At 40.8% G+C, this 15,945-nt stretch overlaps 1 protein-coding gene across 1 annotated transcript in view; it reads left to right on the plus strand.

The window, feature by feature from the left end:
• The window catches only part of Adat2 (adenosine deaminase tRNA specific 2), a 55,072-nt gene extending 40,157 nt beyond the window's left edge, over nucleotides 1-14,915 (plus strand). The window contains exon 8 of the mRNA XM_052751083.1: nucleotides 1,411-14,915. The gene's annotated coding sequence lies outside the window, so the exon portion shown is untranslated. The remainder of the gene's footprint in view (nucleotides 1-1,410) is intronic.
• The last annotated feature ends 1,030 nt before the right edge of the window (nucleotides 14,916-15,945 follow it).

Genomic DNA, 15,945 nt, shown 5'->3' on the forward strand with positions numbered 1-15,945 from the left:
TCAACTGAAAACGTCACTCACATTTCTTTTAAGGATCCTTCCCCAACCTCAAGAAGAGACTTCTCAATGGAGCCACATACATGTGCCTCACATTTATACTACAAAACCATTGAGACATGCTGATAGAAATTAAGGCGAGCCATTGCCAGAATATCTCACATATAAAAGATTAATGTCATCTAAAGTCAACACAGAGGTGTGAAAAGCCATACTTTTATTGGAATGATAATAAACATTGTTAGATGTTCAGTTAATAGAGCCAGTCAATAGTTCAACTATAGGCATTTACTAGTTGTAACTTTTTAGTTTAATTTACTAGTTGTAACTTTGGCTTTCTCTTGCGTACTATTTAAATCTTTCTCTTCCTTTCTTCCTTTCTCCCTTCTTTCCTTCCTTCCTTTCTCCCTTTTTCCTTCCTTCTCTTCTTCCTCTTTTCTACTCCCTCTTTTCATCTTCAGGATTATCATTTCTTGGTTGTCACTGTTTAGAAGTCTTCATAGCAGCAGCCTGCTTCTCTTGGTGAGCCTTGTGATGCAATGCCCTCTACCTACTGCCATCAGTTTCTTCTGTTCGTGCTTTCTCAGCAACAGAAAGTACCTGTAAACAAGTTGTCCTTTTCAACTTAAAGGAATTTCCTGAATGTTCATGTATCCTTACCACCAAATAAAGGGGAGATGTATTTGAAGGGAAAGGAATTAGCAGCTTGAGAGGCTCAAGCAGTCTGGCTCTGCCGTTCTTGGGTTGTGGAGCTGGGCCTCTGGAGAGGCAGGTCTTCATTCCCCCCCTCTCTGGTTCCTGGACCTCTTCTCTTGAACTGAAGATCCAGGAATGTCATCTTACCTAGCTATGATGTGATCTCAAGCCTCCTTGCTCAACTTACTTAGCCAAGGCCTTAGAACTTCTAGAAAATTCAGCTTTCTTGGGGTGTGTGGCTATTTCTTTATTTCATTGAAGATAGACACTTGTTCCATGAGTCTTGAGAGAGGAATGTAAGTAAAACAAAACCCCTGCTTCTTTTACTATGTTTAATTGGAAGTTTAATTTGGAAACAAAACATTGTAACTCATTTGATATTGTAAACACAACATTGTAACTTATTTGAAATTGTCTTGTGTTTACACTTTTTTCAATGCTTGCTTGCTCATCACTGGCTTGGTTAGTCATAGACACCCCAGAGAAAACATATACTTAGATTGCTAAATATCATTGAAAATTAGTTTTCTTTCTTTCTTTCTTTCTTTCTTTTTTTTATTGCAGCAATGTTCCCATTCATTCTTGGTTCTTGTACTCTCTTTAGTGTTCTTCAATAGGAACACAACTGTCCACAAATGAACAGGTTCCATGTTGACATCAGGGAGTAAGTCACCCATTCCATCAAGCAGCAATCAACTCTTTATTACTTATTTTCAGAATGCCAGTGACGAAGACAACCTTCCTAGCTACACGTCCGTCTGATGGCAGGATTGATGACATTGGTGAGAGTCAGGTGTGCGGGCGACCTGTGTATCCACGTTACACAAAGGTTGGTGAAAAACAACCACAGTACCTGATGGAGAAAGGCAAGTTCTGTTGGAGAATTTTTAATTGTTTTCAATTGTCCCTTCACTTGGTGGTTCATTCCAACAGCCTTGGCTACAGAAATAACAGTTGAGTGTAGGCTACAAATCATTTGGTGCCATTTAATATTTTTCTGCTTTCTTCAGAATATCAAGAGTGCTGTTCTGGATAGCTGCTTTTGTTTGCAGACAGGCATAAATGAAGAGTTACGGAGTCTATTTCTTTCCCAAAGGCATATTCTCAACCCCATGGCAGGCTCAGGTACTGCATTGCTCTTGATCTCCTGTAGGGTGTTGTAGCACACCAGGACACAGCTCCTTGTCTTCTTTGAAGCAGCAGCTCTTACAGACTCCATTTTGGTTTTGAGCTTTCTGTTTTTTCTTCATAAACAGCTTCCAGAATGAGACTGGAGTGTGCCCAGGATTATATAGCATTTTGTAACTTTGGTGAGACAAACAACTTACTCCTCAATAGACATCATCTTTTTAAAAAAATTATATCCCTGTTCTTGTTTTTGAAGACCTCTGGGTACATCATTAAGTCATTTATTTGAGGTATTTTGAGTTTTCAGTATAAGCACTTAGCTATAAACTTTATTCTTAGAACCATGTTAGCTATTCCTCAATGGCTTTTGTAAATTGTACTTTCATTTTCATTTGATTCTAGGAATTTTAAAATCTCACCCACAATTTCGTAATGATCCACTAGTCATTGAAAAATGTATTGTTCAAGTTGGGTGTGATAGCATACATCTCTATTCTCGGTGCTTAGGAGCAGGGGATGGGGAGTTTAGGGCCATCTTGGGCTACATAGTTAAGTGTGAGGCCAGCCTGGATACCTAAAACTCTTTTCTAAAAAATAAAAAGTAAAAAAGGAGAAAAGAAAAAAAACATGATACATTGTTCCATCTTTAGCATTTGTGTCATGTGTATAGTGTCACTAGTTTCTGATTTCTAGTTTTATTCTAATATGATCAATAAGGCATTAAGACATTTCTCTTCTTTTGTATTTGTTAAGACTTGCTTCATGGACTTGAATGTGATATATTTTAAAGAATGTTCCTTGAGCTTCTGAGAAGAGTTTGTATCTTGTGTTTGTTGAGTAGAATATTCTTTAGATAGCTATTGAGTCTGTCGGCTCTCTAGTGTAGTTTAACTCTGAAGTTTCTTTATTGAAGATAGTTTAGATGACCTATCTAGATGTGAGAATGGGATATGTCACCTGCTGAATTATTGGATTAGTACCTTTGTGATCTTTTATGCTCATTAGTGTTTATTTTATGAATTTGGGAGCCCAATGTTCAGAATGTGTATGCGTGAATGTACAATTGTTACTGCTTCCTGATTCATTGTTATAGCTTCCTGATTCAGTGGTCTTCTTCAGCTCTTTTGACAAGGTTTTGTTTGGAGTCTATCAGATATGAAAAGAGCTATCTAAGGTTGTGTGGGGCATCTATTTATTTACTTAGTTGTGGGACTTCCATCCTTTGACTTTCAGTTTATGACTTTTTTAACCTGTGACGTATGTTTCTTGGAGACAATAGTTGATTTTTTTTTCAATCCAGTCAGTAACTCTGTGCCTTTTGATTGCTGAGCTGAGACTATTTGCACCTAAAACTATGATCAAGAAAGGCTTGCTGTTTCCTGTGGTTTTGTTGGGTGTTGTTCTGATTGGTTGGATTGTTGGTACTTGTCTTCCACTCCCTGTTAGTATTAGGAGCTTTCTGGTTTGCTGTCCTGGACATGATGTACTCCTCCCTCTTTCCCCTGTGCACATCTCTCATGAAGTGTACTTTTCCTAGGTTCTCATGATGGACTCTGTTGTGCTTTCTCCTCTGTGTAGCAGTTCTTTAAGTATCTTACACAATGCAGGAATGGTGTCCGTGAACTCCCTTGGTTTATACTTGCCTTGAAATGTTCCTATTTCTCCATAAAATTTAGGAGGTATCTATGATGAATATAATAATCTTGGCTGGTAGTAATAATTTCAGGGATCAAAATATATTATTCCCTGCTTTTCTAGCTTTAAGGCTTCTGATTAAAGATCTTATGTTATTTTGATATGTTTGCCTTTTGCAGTGAGGTAGTGTTTTTCCTTTACAACTTTTAGTATTGTTTTCTAATTTACATAATTGAGATTTTTTTTAACTATAATACCATAGTATATAATATATATAATACCATCTCTATTTGAGGTTCTAAATGTCTCTTATGTTTGGATGTCCATTTCTTTCTCTAAATTAAAAAAATGCTATGGTTTCATTGAATAGATTCTCTGTGCCTTTAGTTTTAATCTCAGCTGTTTCTTCTAGCCTATGGAGTCTTTAAAAAATTTTTATTACTCTTAATTATGTGCACCTATGTGTGTATGTGGGTATGTGCACATGAGTGCGGGTGCCCAAGGAGTCCAGAGGTCAGACACCCTGGAGCTAGAGTTTCAGACTCAACACCTGTGTCACACTCAGTTGTGAGCTGCCTGACAAGGATGTTGGGAACTGAACTCGGGTCCTCTGAAAGGGCAGCAAGGGCTTTTAACCACTGAGCCATCTCTCTAGACTTGGATTTTTTAAAATTATTTATTTTATATCCATACCAAAGCCTCCCCTCCCTCTTCTCCTCCCAGTCCCTTCACCCATCTCTCTCCCTCAATCCACCCTTCCTCCCTATTCACTCAGAAAGAGATGGGACTCCCATGGGCATCAGCAAGCATTAGCCTATGAATATACATGCACACACACACACACACACACACACACACACACACACACACACACAGATATTGGGTGTTGTGGTCATACTCCCTTTTTTTTCCTGGATTGATGTTTGAATATATCATTTCTGCACATTCATATTTCATCTGGATATTCCTTCTTTTGCTTAGCTGAGTCTATTGATGATGTTTTCCATTTGATTTACTGAATTTTTATTTATAACATTTCTGGTGTGTGTGTTATTTTTTCTTTTACGATCTCAATTTTCTTTCTGGATTTTTCTTTCATGTAGCTGACTTTTCCATTCATGTTGTTGACTTTCTTAACCATTTTGCCTTTTTCCCTGTGTTGCTAAGTTTTCCTCTGAAAGTCTAGGTTTGAATTCCTCTGATTGTCTGTGTCTTCTCTGAGATCATTGGTCCAAGTGCAAAAGCAATTGGCAGCAAGATGGGGCAGAAATTAATGAAATGGGAGCTAAAAGAGCAGTACATAAAATCAATCAAACAAAAGAGGGGCATTTGAAAAGATAAACAATATTGACGACTTCTTATCCAAACTAACCTATTGAAAGAGTGAGAAAATGAAAACTGGTAAACCTGGAGATGAGAAAAAGATGTTGTAACATATTCCAGTAAAACGTAAAGGATCCCTGAAAAATGATCTGAAAAATTTTGTTTGCAAATCTCGAAAATCTAGAAGAAACAGATAAAATTCAAGATATATAAGACCAAAAAATAAATAAATAAAAGTATATATTGCTGAAGATAACACATATTCGAATCCTAGAACATAGAGCAATCAAGCTGGTATTGACCCAGAAGCTTCATCCCTACTGGCTGGCTTTCATAGTTCTCCAAGGTGCAATGCATGTGTATTGAAGGAAAAATATAATCAGAAATCTTGCCCAGCTATGAGCCTTCCAAGCTACAATAATAACTGCCTACCAAGACTTTCCAACTAACACAACAGAGGCACATATACAAGGGAAGTAAACAATCACTTTCGGATTGGATTGAAGTCCTACTCCACAAGATGAAACCCATACCTGGTACCATTATCAGGTCAAGAACACATGGGTAAACATGTCACAGGCTCTAGGTTGCCAAATGAATATAGTATTAAAATGACTCACAATGATTTATCATTATACCCAAAGATCAATGCATCTCTCAGTCCTCATCTGAGAAGCTTGCATTTTCAATAGATTGTGATTAATACAAAGACTCACAACTGGCCAAAATGCAGACAATCTGCAGAATGCTCAGCTCTAAAGGGAACTAATACTCTGCACCTCCTCCTCCCAAGGCTCTGGGATCATTGTGGAAGAGGCATTTCAAGAGCTAGAGGCAATGGATAATTATAAGGAAATAGTGTCCTTTGGGCACAGTAGGGCAGCTCCACATAGGAATTCACAGTGGCTGCCATAGTATGCACAAAACCTATGAAAATCCAAGACAGATCAAATCCCAGCAAAAACATGGGAGTGGGATAGTGAATCCTATCTATACTCATGGAGCTATTGGCAATTGCTGGCTTCTGGAAGAAGGAGAGACATTTTTCTCTAAGTGTGTGGTCCTTGGGAAGTAGCTATGCTCCAATAGTTTGGGCAGTCCTGATGGGTGAAGACTTTATAAAAGGACACAAAGTTATATGGACTGAAAAGAAGGGGTCAATCTGGAAAGAGATGGGGGAGTGAATGTTATCAAACACATTGTATGAAACTGTCAAATAACCAATAAACATAAATATAAATAATTATAATAATAAATGTTTAAAATATTCTCAATAAAATACGTGAAGATTGAATTTAAGAACATATAAGAATCATAACCCATGACCAAGTTAGTTTCATCTCAGGATTCAGAGTTAGTCCAGCATCTGTAAACTAATTAATGTGACACAAAAATAGACATAAGGACCGAAATCACATGATCAAAGATCAGCATTCTTTCACAATAAAAGTCTAAGGAAACTAGGAATAGAAGGCACACATCTCAATATTGTTAAGGCTATCCTTTATTAAGGCTATCCATGCGAAGTCTATTGCCAATAAAGGAGAAAAACACAATGATCTCTAGTCCTATACATTTCCTATATAAATATTATAATTTCATTTTCCTTCATGGCTGAACAAAATTCCATTGCGTATGTGTGCCACATTTCTTTATCTATTCATCTGTTGATGGGCATGTAGGCATCTTTTATTTCTTAGTTACTGTGAATAATGCGGTATTGTGCATCTTTCTCATTGGGACCATTAGCTCCCCAGTAATGACACAGAGACGACTTATTAATTATGAAAGCTCAGCCAATAGCTAGCTCTTATAATTTAAATTAACCCATATCTCTTAATCTGCGTTCTTTTATGTGGCTCGGTTACCTTTATAATGCCCATGCTGCTTGCTCTGTGTCCCCTGGCATCTCCTCCTTCTTCTTCCCAGCATTCTCTCTGCCCCCCGAAATCCTGCCTAGCTATTGGCCATTCAGCTTTTTATTAAACCAATCAGAGTGACATATCTTCACAGGGTACAAAAAGGCTACTCCACAACAGTGTGACAGTGAGCGTGGGTGCATATTTATTTCTGTGGTACGTTGGCTGCATCCTTTGAGTGTAAGAGGAGTGGGTAGTGAGGTCATGGGCTTGCACCAGTTTATGTGTCTACCTGTAGTGAATAGAGATTCCTTCTTCCCCACATCTTGATCAGCATTTGTTGCCATTGATTTTTGTTTTTGTTTTGTCTGTTCTTGTTTTGTTTTGTTTTGCATGACTATACTGACCAGGGTGATGTAATTTCACAGTAGTTATTGTTTGCGTTTCTCTGATGGCTGAGGATGTTGAACACTTAGGCAAGCTTATTGACCATTTGTATTTCTTCTTTGGAGAACTGCCAAGTCTGTTCATTAGTCCATTTGAAAGACTTGTTTTATGGTATTTCATTCTGCAACTCATCTTCTAGTCTAGATATTAACCCCCCACACACACAGTCTTGTTCTAGTTGGCAACAAATTTTTCTCATTCTGTAGATCATCTCTTAACTTAGATGAATTGTTCCTTTTCTGTGCGAACGCTTTTTAATTTCGTGTAATGTCATTTGTCAATTATTAGAAATTGCTTCCTGTGTGATGAGAGTCTTTTTCAGGAAGCCTCCGACTATGCCTATGTCTTCAAGTATTTTCCCCTATGTTGTACTGTAATGTTTCAGGCTGTCAGGTCTTACATTAAGGTTTTTTGATCCATTTTGAATTGATTTTTGTGCAGGGCTACAGAGAAGGATCTAACTTCATTCTTCTTCATGTGGATATCTGTTTTTCTAACACTGTTTGCTGAAAAGGCTTTTTTTGTGTGTGCCCAATGTATATTTTTGATATCTTTGTCAAAATTAGGTGCTTTTAGCCGGGGTGTGTTTTGGAGTCCTCTCTTCTCTTTCACTGATCCGAAAGTCTGTTTTGTGTTGATGTCATGAGGTTTTTGTAACTATGGCCTTTAGTAGAATTTGAGATCAGGTGTTGTAATGCATACAACATTGCTCTTACTGCTTAGAATCGTTCTGACTGTTCAGGGTTTTCTGTGTTTCCATATGAATTTTAAGATTGTTCCCAGATCTGTGAAAAATGTAATAGTAATTTTGATGTTAAATGTGTTGATTTTACAGATACCTTTAGTAATATCTGTTTTTATAATTCTGCCAATCCATGAGCATAATTGTTCTCTCTGTCTTCTAGAATCTTCATCAAATGTTTCTTCAATCTCCAAGTTTTTATCATAGAAGTCTTTCACCTCTTTGGTTATATTTACTCTTAGGTATTTCTAAAGCTATCATATGTGAAACTTATTTTTCCTGGTTTCTTTCTCACCAAGAGTATTATTGGTTTGTAGAAAGGCTACTAATTTTTGTATGTTGGCATACTTGTGTACTTATTTTAGTTTACATTCTGCATATAAAAGAAAACATGATATCTGTACTTCTGAGTCATATATATTTATATGTATCTGTTACATGAGTGTATGCATGGGTCACAAAAGTAAAAAGGGGACCATAAGAAGAGAGAAAGAGAATTCAAGGAGAGAATAGCAGCTGGGGATATCGCTCAGTTGGTAAGAAAGAGATGCTTATCTTGGAAGCATAAGGCCTGCATTTGGATCCCCAGCAACCATTTAAAAGGCTAGCATGGAGACACATACCTGCAATACCAGCAAAGGAGAGGCTGAGTCAGGGCAATCTCTGAGACATTCTGACCAGACAGTCTTCAGTGAGAGACCCTGCCTCAGAAGTAAGGTGAGGAGTGATCAAGGAAAACATTCAACATTGACCTCTGGTCTCCAAACAAGTCCTCCCAGATACAAATACACATACACTCACACACCCGAGACAAAGGGAAACTGGAACAGAGGGTAACTGAATCTGTGTGACACAAAGCAGAAGAAAGGGTTGGCTGGTGGAGACTTGGGAGGATCGAAGGGAGGCGAGGAAGAACAGAGTATAGCGACACATAGGTATGACAGTGCTGTGGTGAAGCCAGTCACACTGCACGCTAACCAAAAAACTAGGAAAAAGTAACAAAAAGGAAAAAGTAATATCCTTAGCTTCTCCTAGGGTTTGAATATCCTCCAAAAGGCCATGTGTTGTCCCTAACTCACGTAGTCATATGTAGACAGCATTTGGAGATGGGGCTACTGGGAGGAATTAAGATTAGAGATGATAGGGTGGGACCCCAATGTAGCACTGGTGGCTTTACTTGAAGAAGATAACCTGAGCTAACGGGATTTCACTTTCACTGAACCTGGTTGGTAGAGTAAGGCGCAGCACCAAAGCCCCGCACAAACACAATGCAAATGCCAACACAATGGTCTCGAATCTCCAGTCTCCAGAACCATGATCTCAATACTATTCTTCATCAATTACTGTATTTCAGGTGTTTCACTATAGAAACAGAAAATGGACTGTTTCTAAGTTACTTTTATTTTTCATCCACAGAGAACTGCATATACTTTTTGTTTTAATGAAAACTACTTTTTATGAGGAGAAACCATAGAAATACAACACACACATTAACAAGAACAACGAAAAGCCCAGTATGGTCAGTGACATTGTATGATAAAAAGAAATTCCTAGTAGCAAACAAACAACTCTTCGAGGAGGGGAAGTTGAGAGTGCTGACGCGGGGTGTCGAGTTTTGGAAGGACATGGGAAAGAATCAGTATTGACAGGAAAGATTTGCTGAGTGTCTAAATAAAGCCGTAGTTGAAGTGAGCATTAGTTAAAAAGTGTTCATAGCCTCAGAACTGTATTGAAGTAAAACTGAGATTGAGATGGTCCCCAAGTGCTTAACAGCCCTCGAATGAAAGTGAGGAGCCAGTACTGGGGGCACTGTCTGGGGATGGATGCTCAGGGAACACTGTGCACATGTAACCCCAACAGCTCCTTGGATTTTACTGAGGACAGGTGCGTTTTCATTTGTGTGTGACAATCTTGAGCAGCGCAGTCTTAGCAGCTATGGCCTCGTTAATGAATAACCCTTGCCAATCTTGATAACATGTGACACACCGTTTCTTCAAATCAGATGGGCAAGATAAAGGCACTTCTTGTTAAATCAGGGATGCCTTTAACCTCAGTTGTGGTAATAAGTTTTTGACAGTTTGCCAAGTCATGGAGCCTTGTAAATCAACCTGGAAGCCCGTCTATTGCATACTTCTTTTTGAGCTGTATGTTTTCTGGTTGTTTCTGTGGTTTCTTTAGGTCTGTGGTGGTATCCATGAGAATGGCCTCCATAGGCTCATGTCTTTGAATGCACGGTCACCAGGGAGTGCAACTCTTTGAAAGGATTTTAAGGATTTAGGAGGCATGGCCTTGTTGGAGTAGGGTGGCATCATTGAGGAAGTGTGTCACTGCCGACTGGGTTTGGGGGTTTCAGAAGCCCAGGTATGGCCTCAGTCTCTGCCTGCAGCCTAGATATCAGGATGTAACGTTCTCAGCGATTGCTCCAGCACCATGCCTGTCGGCTTTCTGCTGTGATGATCATGGCTGACCTCTGAAACTGTAAGCAAGCCCTCAATGAAATGCTTTCTTTCACAAGCGTTGCCTTTGACTCGGTCGTGGGGTCTCTTCACAGCAATCAAAGAGTAACTAAGGCTAGCTCTGGCCGGTGGCTCCCAGCCCGTAGGAACGTTGATTCCCTTTACTTCTTTGTACTCTCAGTCCCTTCAGAGCTGGAAAACTCTTCAAACAAGCTTTCAAAGGTTATTAAACAGGAATCAGAGACTTAGTGTGAACATCGGCAGGGATTGCTGTAGTCTCTCATGTGGAGTGGGAGCCGTGTGTGTGTGTGTGTGTGTGTGTGTAAAACTGGTACCTTTTGTGCTAGCTGCCTGATGTCTAGCTGCATTGTGTACAGCTGTAGGGGGGTTTGGGATAGCATACTTTAAACCAGAGGATGAATACAAATAGGATGACCTTATTGTCACTTGCCCTGGGGATCCCAATACACTGCGAGTATAGTGAGGGGCAATGGCCTCTGTTTTTTTCCTAAGTAACTGAGCAGTGGGAAATTTGTGGTTGGGTCTTGGGGGGAGGTGTGACCATGAAACTGACTTGCTTGGGTGACTCTGGATTGGGAGGATTTAGCAAAAGAAAGATAACTTCCCCTCCTGGTTCTACTGTGACCTCAAAAAGAATTGTCTACTTACTTGAGTTTTCTTCTTGCTATTTTGAATAATTTGTAAGGTTTGCAACAGAGACTAATAGTTCTCTAGTTTAGCAAAGTAGCGTGACACATGCCTTAATTTCAGCACTTGGGAGGCAGAAGCAGGCAAGTTTCTGTGATCTGGAAGCCTGCTTGGTCTCCATCGTGAGTTCTAGGCCAGCCAGGGCTACCTGGTGAGACCCTGTCTCAAAATAACAATAAACGAAAACCCATATTCTTCTAGTTTAACTCCCTGAGCTGTGAGTTTCTATTTAAGACACTTTAAAATGCAGAATCTGTGATAGATGGCCAACTGGTAGATGCCAGATCTAGTGTGCTCCAAGATCAGATGTCAGGACAAGAGCGGCAATGCAAATTACCTGGACCTTTCTCATCAGTCCCCATGTGACAGAGCAAGACAAGTCAAATTCTTGATAAGCACCACCTTTCTGGCCCCATGATCATCGTCTAGCTATGAGACAACAGAAGTTGGGGGTGGGGTCCTCTGCTGCAGCTCAGAACCCCTCCAGACTGACCTTTGAAGAGAATAATTGCAGTGCAGTCTTGGCCAGTCAGGCTCTGGTTGACTTGTGCTGTCAGGGTCTCACAGACCTCCTCCTGGTCCAAACACATTAAATCCAACCCCATTCAGCACACTCTCTGCCCCTTTAGACTCAGCCATCTGCACGTCGAGGTGTGAAGGGATAGTTAGTACATCGTCAAAATCTCCAACAGATTTTGTTGTTAACAAAACTGACAAATCCATGCATTTTAAAGGGAAGAAGGGTGGGGTGGGCAAGCACACATTTTACTTTCAACATTTCATCAGAAATGAGTGAGACACAGACTGGAGATAAAAATCTTGGCTGTGAAATAATGACTTAGTACCCAAGTTTCTGTTCTGTCACAGGGATGGAAAAGGAGGGCTGTTTCTTACCAGAGTTCCAGGGCCTCTCAGTACGGCTGGATTGGAACAAAAATTGAGATTCCCCTGTCTCCTTTTCAGATCGTCTGCAGCACACACACCAGACGTGGTATTTCAGGAGAGCCACCGAGAATGTTGTATGCCATATGGAGAATGCATTGCATCTTAAACTTGGCCATCATTCGTGACCACACACATGCTTAGGAAATGGAATATACATACACGATTTGGATAGTCATGGTACAGCATTATGCTTGGGGAAATAAAATAAAAGGCAGTAGAATTAAGGGAAGACCCCCAAATTCTCAGCTGGGTGTGTCTGTTTCAGAAATACCAGCTACAGACCGCATTTTGACCAGATCTTATCCATTAACTAGTATCACAGGTGTTCTGAGACCTGTGATTCCCAGCAGGATTTAATTTATACCACTTTTAAAGTTTATTCCATCCAAGTTCCTGTCTTGCTTTCCTATTAAATACATCAATAAAGTTCAAATACCTCACTATGAATTATAAGGCTCCCTATTACCAGGTTATTCTACCACTCTAGACCCCCCTTTCTAATATTTCTCCCCTGAATCATCACTATTTTCTTTCTTTCCTTCCTTCCTTTGTGCTTTCTTTCATTCATTCTTTTTTGTACACAAAGGACATATTTATTGTCAGGTGCACTTCACGTTTAAACAGCTTTATAAGAAAGGTTACAACAGAAAAATTTTTGTTGTCTTTTTTTTTTTTACTTTTGAGATTATAAGTCCAACATTTCTCCCTTCCATTTTCTCCTGACAAGCCTTCCATATACCTCTCTCCACTCTCCTTCTAATTCATGGCCCTTTGTTTGTTTGATTTTTTTTACATGAATTGTTATTGTATGCATAGATGTATATACACATGTACTCATAAATATAACCGACTCAGTCTGTATGATGTTACCTGTATGTATGTTTTTAGGACTGACCATTTGGCACTGGACAACCAGTTGGTGTGCTCTTTCCTGGGGAAGAGCACCTCTTCCATTCCCAGCCTTCTTCAGTTGTCTATAGTTGGTTGTGTTACTCTCTGTCCCTAGTATGTGTCAATATCAGCCCCTCAGGGCCTTTGCATTTCCTCTTCCTTCTGCATGGAATGTGCCCCTCCCACTCCAAGACGGGCTGCTTCTCGTTCTTTAGGACTCCTCTGTTTGCGGTCACAACTCCCAAGAGGTCTTCTCCAATTCTCCATTGTGTCTTATCTCTCCCATTGCCTCACCACATGGGTTTTCCGTTTCTTTTTTCCAATCACTTCTGGGTCGTTTGACAGCCCAGCAAATTGTTTTTTCCTCTCCTCAGCAAACATGCAAACCTCATGGCTACAGAGATATGGTTGGTACTACTCAAGACCCCATACCAGCTAGGTTCACATCTGTAGACCCAAGGGCTACTTAGGTGTGGGCCACAAGTCCCAGTGTATGTCTTGAGAGTCAGATCAACAGAACAACTAAACTACAAAAATGTTCTGCTGAACAAGGGTCTCCCACCAAGTCATGAATCTGCTTCCTCTGGATCGCTTGTTTTCTGAAAAGATGAGATAGCAAAATCATTTTAATCTCACAGAATTTTCTATATCAACTCATTTTCTCAGTCCCTCTGCTCAGTCCTTTGGGTCCCACCCTCAGCCTGATTCAAATCTCACATGCCCTAGGAAGCCCCTCAACAGCTCTCTCCTCCCTGCTTCCCTGGACTCTTCTTCTAGCTGCCTTCCACACCAGTAAGCATTCAGATTCATCCCAGTTTATGAACTCACATCTGCAATATCTTTCCCAAGAAAAGATAGTTCTTCCTTTTTTTTAGTGTGTTGATAGGGAGAGTGTGGCAGGTAAGTATGTGTTTCTGGGTATTTAAGAATAAAATTTTATGAGTTTATTTTCCTTTAACTTTTTTCTCACTTTATTAACTGATATGGGAAGTCACCCAGGTCTTCCATGAAATATGCTTGCCATCATATTTAGGGAGGAAAGCAATGAAGTCATATCTGTCCGTGGCCTCAAGTCTAAAATACCCAATGAATATGCCCACTCAGAATGGTCTGTTGCTACAGTAGATGACACTCAGTTCCATGGCTCTGCATGAAGTCCCATGCTACTGTGAACTCCAGGGTTGGATGAACATCCTGGTGTTCTCTACCAGTCTGCTACCCTAGCATGAATCTGCAGAGCCATGTTTCAACACAGTAGCCAGTTGACAACAAGAGTTTGTCATCCCATCCTTTCTCCTGTCTCAGCAGGAGCAAAACTTAACAGCCCCCAAAACTTTGACAAGATATCTATGGACAGACGGAAGGTGTTTGGCCTTTATCGTGGTGTTGAGGTATTGCAGTGGTTGGGCCAGCCCAGCCAGGATGCTCAGTGCCCCAAACTAGGTGACAAGAGCTGCCTGTATTCCTGCTGTTTCCATGGAGGCCAAACGTTTGTGTGGGTTCAGTAATCCCCAGCAGCAGCTCACACTGAGGTGCAGTCTCCCTCACTTGGTGCCAGGAGAATGCACCCAGTGAACTCTCAGAGCATGCTGCTCCCCAGCTCCTCATGCTCTGAACCTGGAGGTTTCACAATCAGCCTGACTCGGTGACCCATGCTACTTGATTACATAATTAAACAGGGATTTATAGTCTGCTGTGTCCACACTTGTGGGGTGCTGAGCTGTACAACACAGGAAAGGAGATGGAGTAGAGGCCAGTGAAACCCTCTAAGTCAGTGGTTCTCAACCTTTCTAATGCTGAGACCCTTTAATAAAATTCCTCGTGTGCGACCCCCCAACCATAAAATTATATTTGTTGCTACTTCATAACTATCATTTTGCTACAGTTATGAATCATAAATATCTGTTTTCTGTTGGTTTTAGGTGACCTCCCCGTGAAAAGGTCGTTAGATCACCCAAAGGGTCTCGACCCACAGGTTGAGAACTGCTGCTCTAGATTGTCATTTCCTCCCTGCTGCCCTCACATCTGTCTCAGTACTTCTCTGCCTTTTCCTCATGGCGTTTCCATAGCTCGTGGAGGAAACATGAAGGCCAACCACGGGGGGGGGGGGGGGGGGGGACATGCTGTCTGGGCTGTGGGATGCTAGACTGGCTTAGATCTCCTATGTCTTCCCCACAGAATGACGAGGCCTCACTGCTGCTGTCCTGTGGACACCCCTGTACACAGGTCAGTGACTGCATCTGGGCCCAGCAAGCCCACACCTGGGTTGGGGGCATGCAGTAAGGAGTATGTGAAAAAAAAAAAAAGCTGAAAAATTAAACCTCCAAAGAGGATGTTTTAATTCAAGAGACTTCCCACTGAAGAACCCCACTACAAAACTAGAGACAAACACGTCGTTTTTGTCAAAAGCTGTTGCCGAGAAACATGTCAAAGCCTTGTGCTTTTCATTCAAACTTAGCGTTAAGTCGCAGCTAATGCGCTCATTAAGGCTGCTAAATAAGATTCTAGTCAGAACAGAACTATGTGGAGCTCTAAAAAAAAAAAAAAATCTCCTGGTGTGGTCTGTCCCTGGCTTTGCGGTGCCTTGTTCTGATGGCAGCGTAACTCTGAGCTTGCTCTTGCCTTGTCCACTCCCTGCTCCTAACCATTTTATTTAATGGGTATTTCATGTCTTCCTAAAGAAAAGGGGTGGGGGGGTGGCGAGATGTCACCGTCGTCACCAGTGGCCTCTGGTGGAATGTCACCGATTCACTTGCAGCTGGGACACACAAATAGCAGCATGGTAGAGCCAAGGTTGTCTCTGCTCCTCCAAGTGACGGGTCAGAGGGAGCGCCCAAATTACTTTCAGCTTCCAGCGAGCGGTCTGTCCTTTAATGCATTTCCAGCCAGACTCTGCCGCGTTATTATTTTATAGCACATTGGGAAAGTGACGGCCAGGTCATTTTCTAAAGCCTGGGTCTTCTTGCTCTTATTCGTCAGCTCCGCTCTTGACCTGTAGCTTAGAGCCTTCTTTCATTTTCCAAGTTAAGAAGAGGGGTAAATGAAACGGATCTCCAATTTATTTCCAAGAATAGATGGTATTTTGCAGTGATTGGAATCAATTTAGAAATGAACGCAG

The sequence above is a fragment of the Peromyscus californicus genome, unplaced genomic scaffold (assembly GCF_007827085.1).
Source record: "Peromyscus californicus insignis strain IS unplaced genomic scaffold, ASM782708v3 Scaffold_22__1_contigs__length_63687245, whole genome shotgun sequence".
Classification (NCBI taxonomy): domain Eukaryota; kingdom Metazoa; phylum Chordata; class Mammalia; order Rodentia; family Cricetidae; genus Peromyscus; species Peromyscus californicus.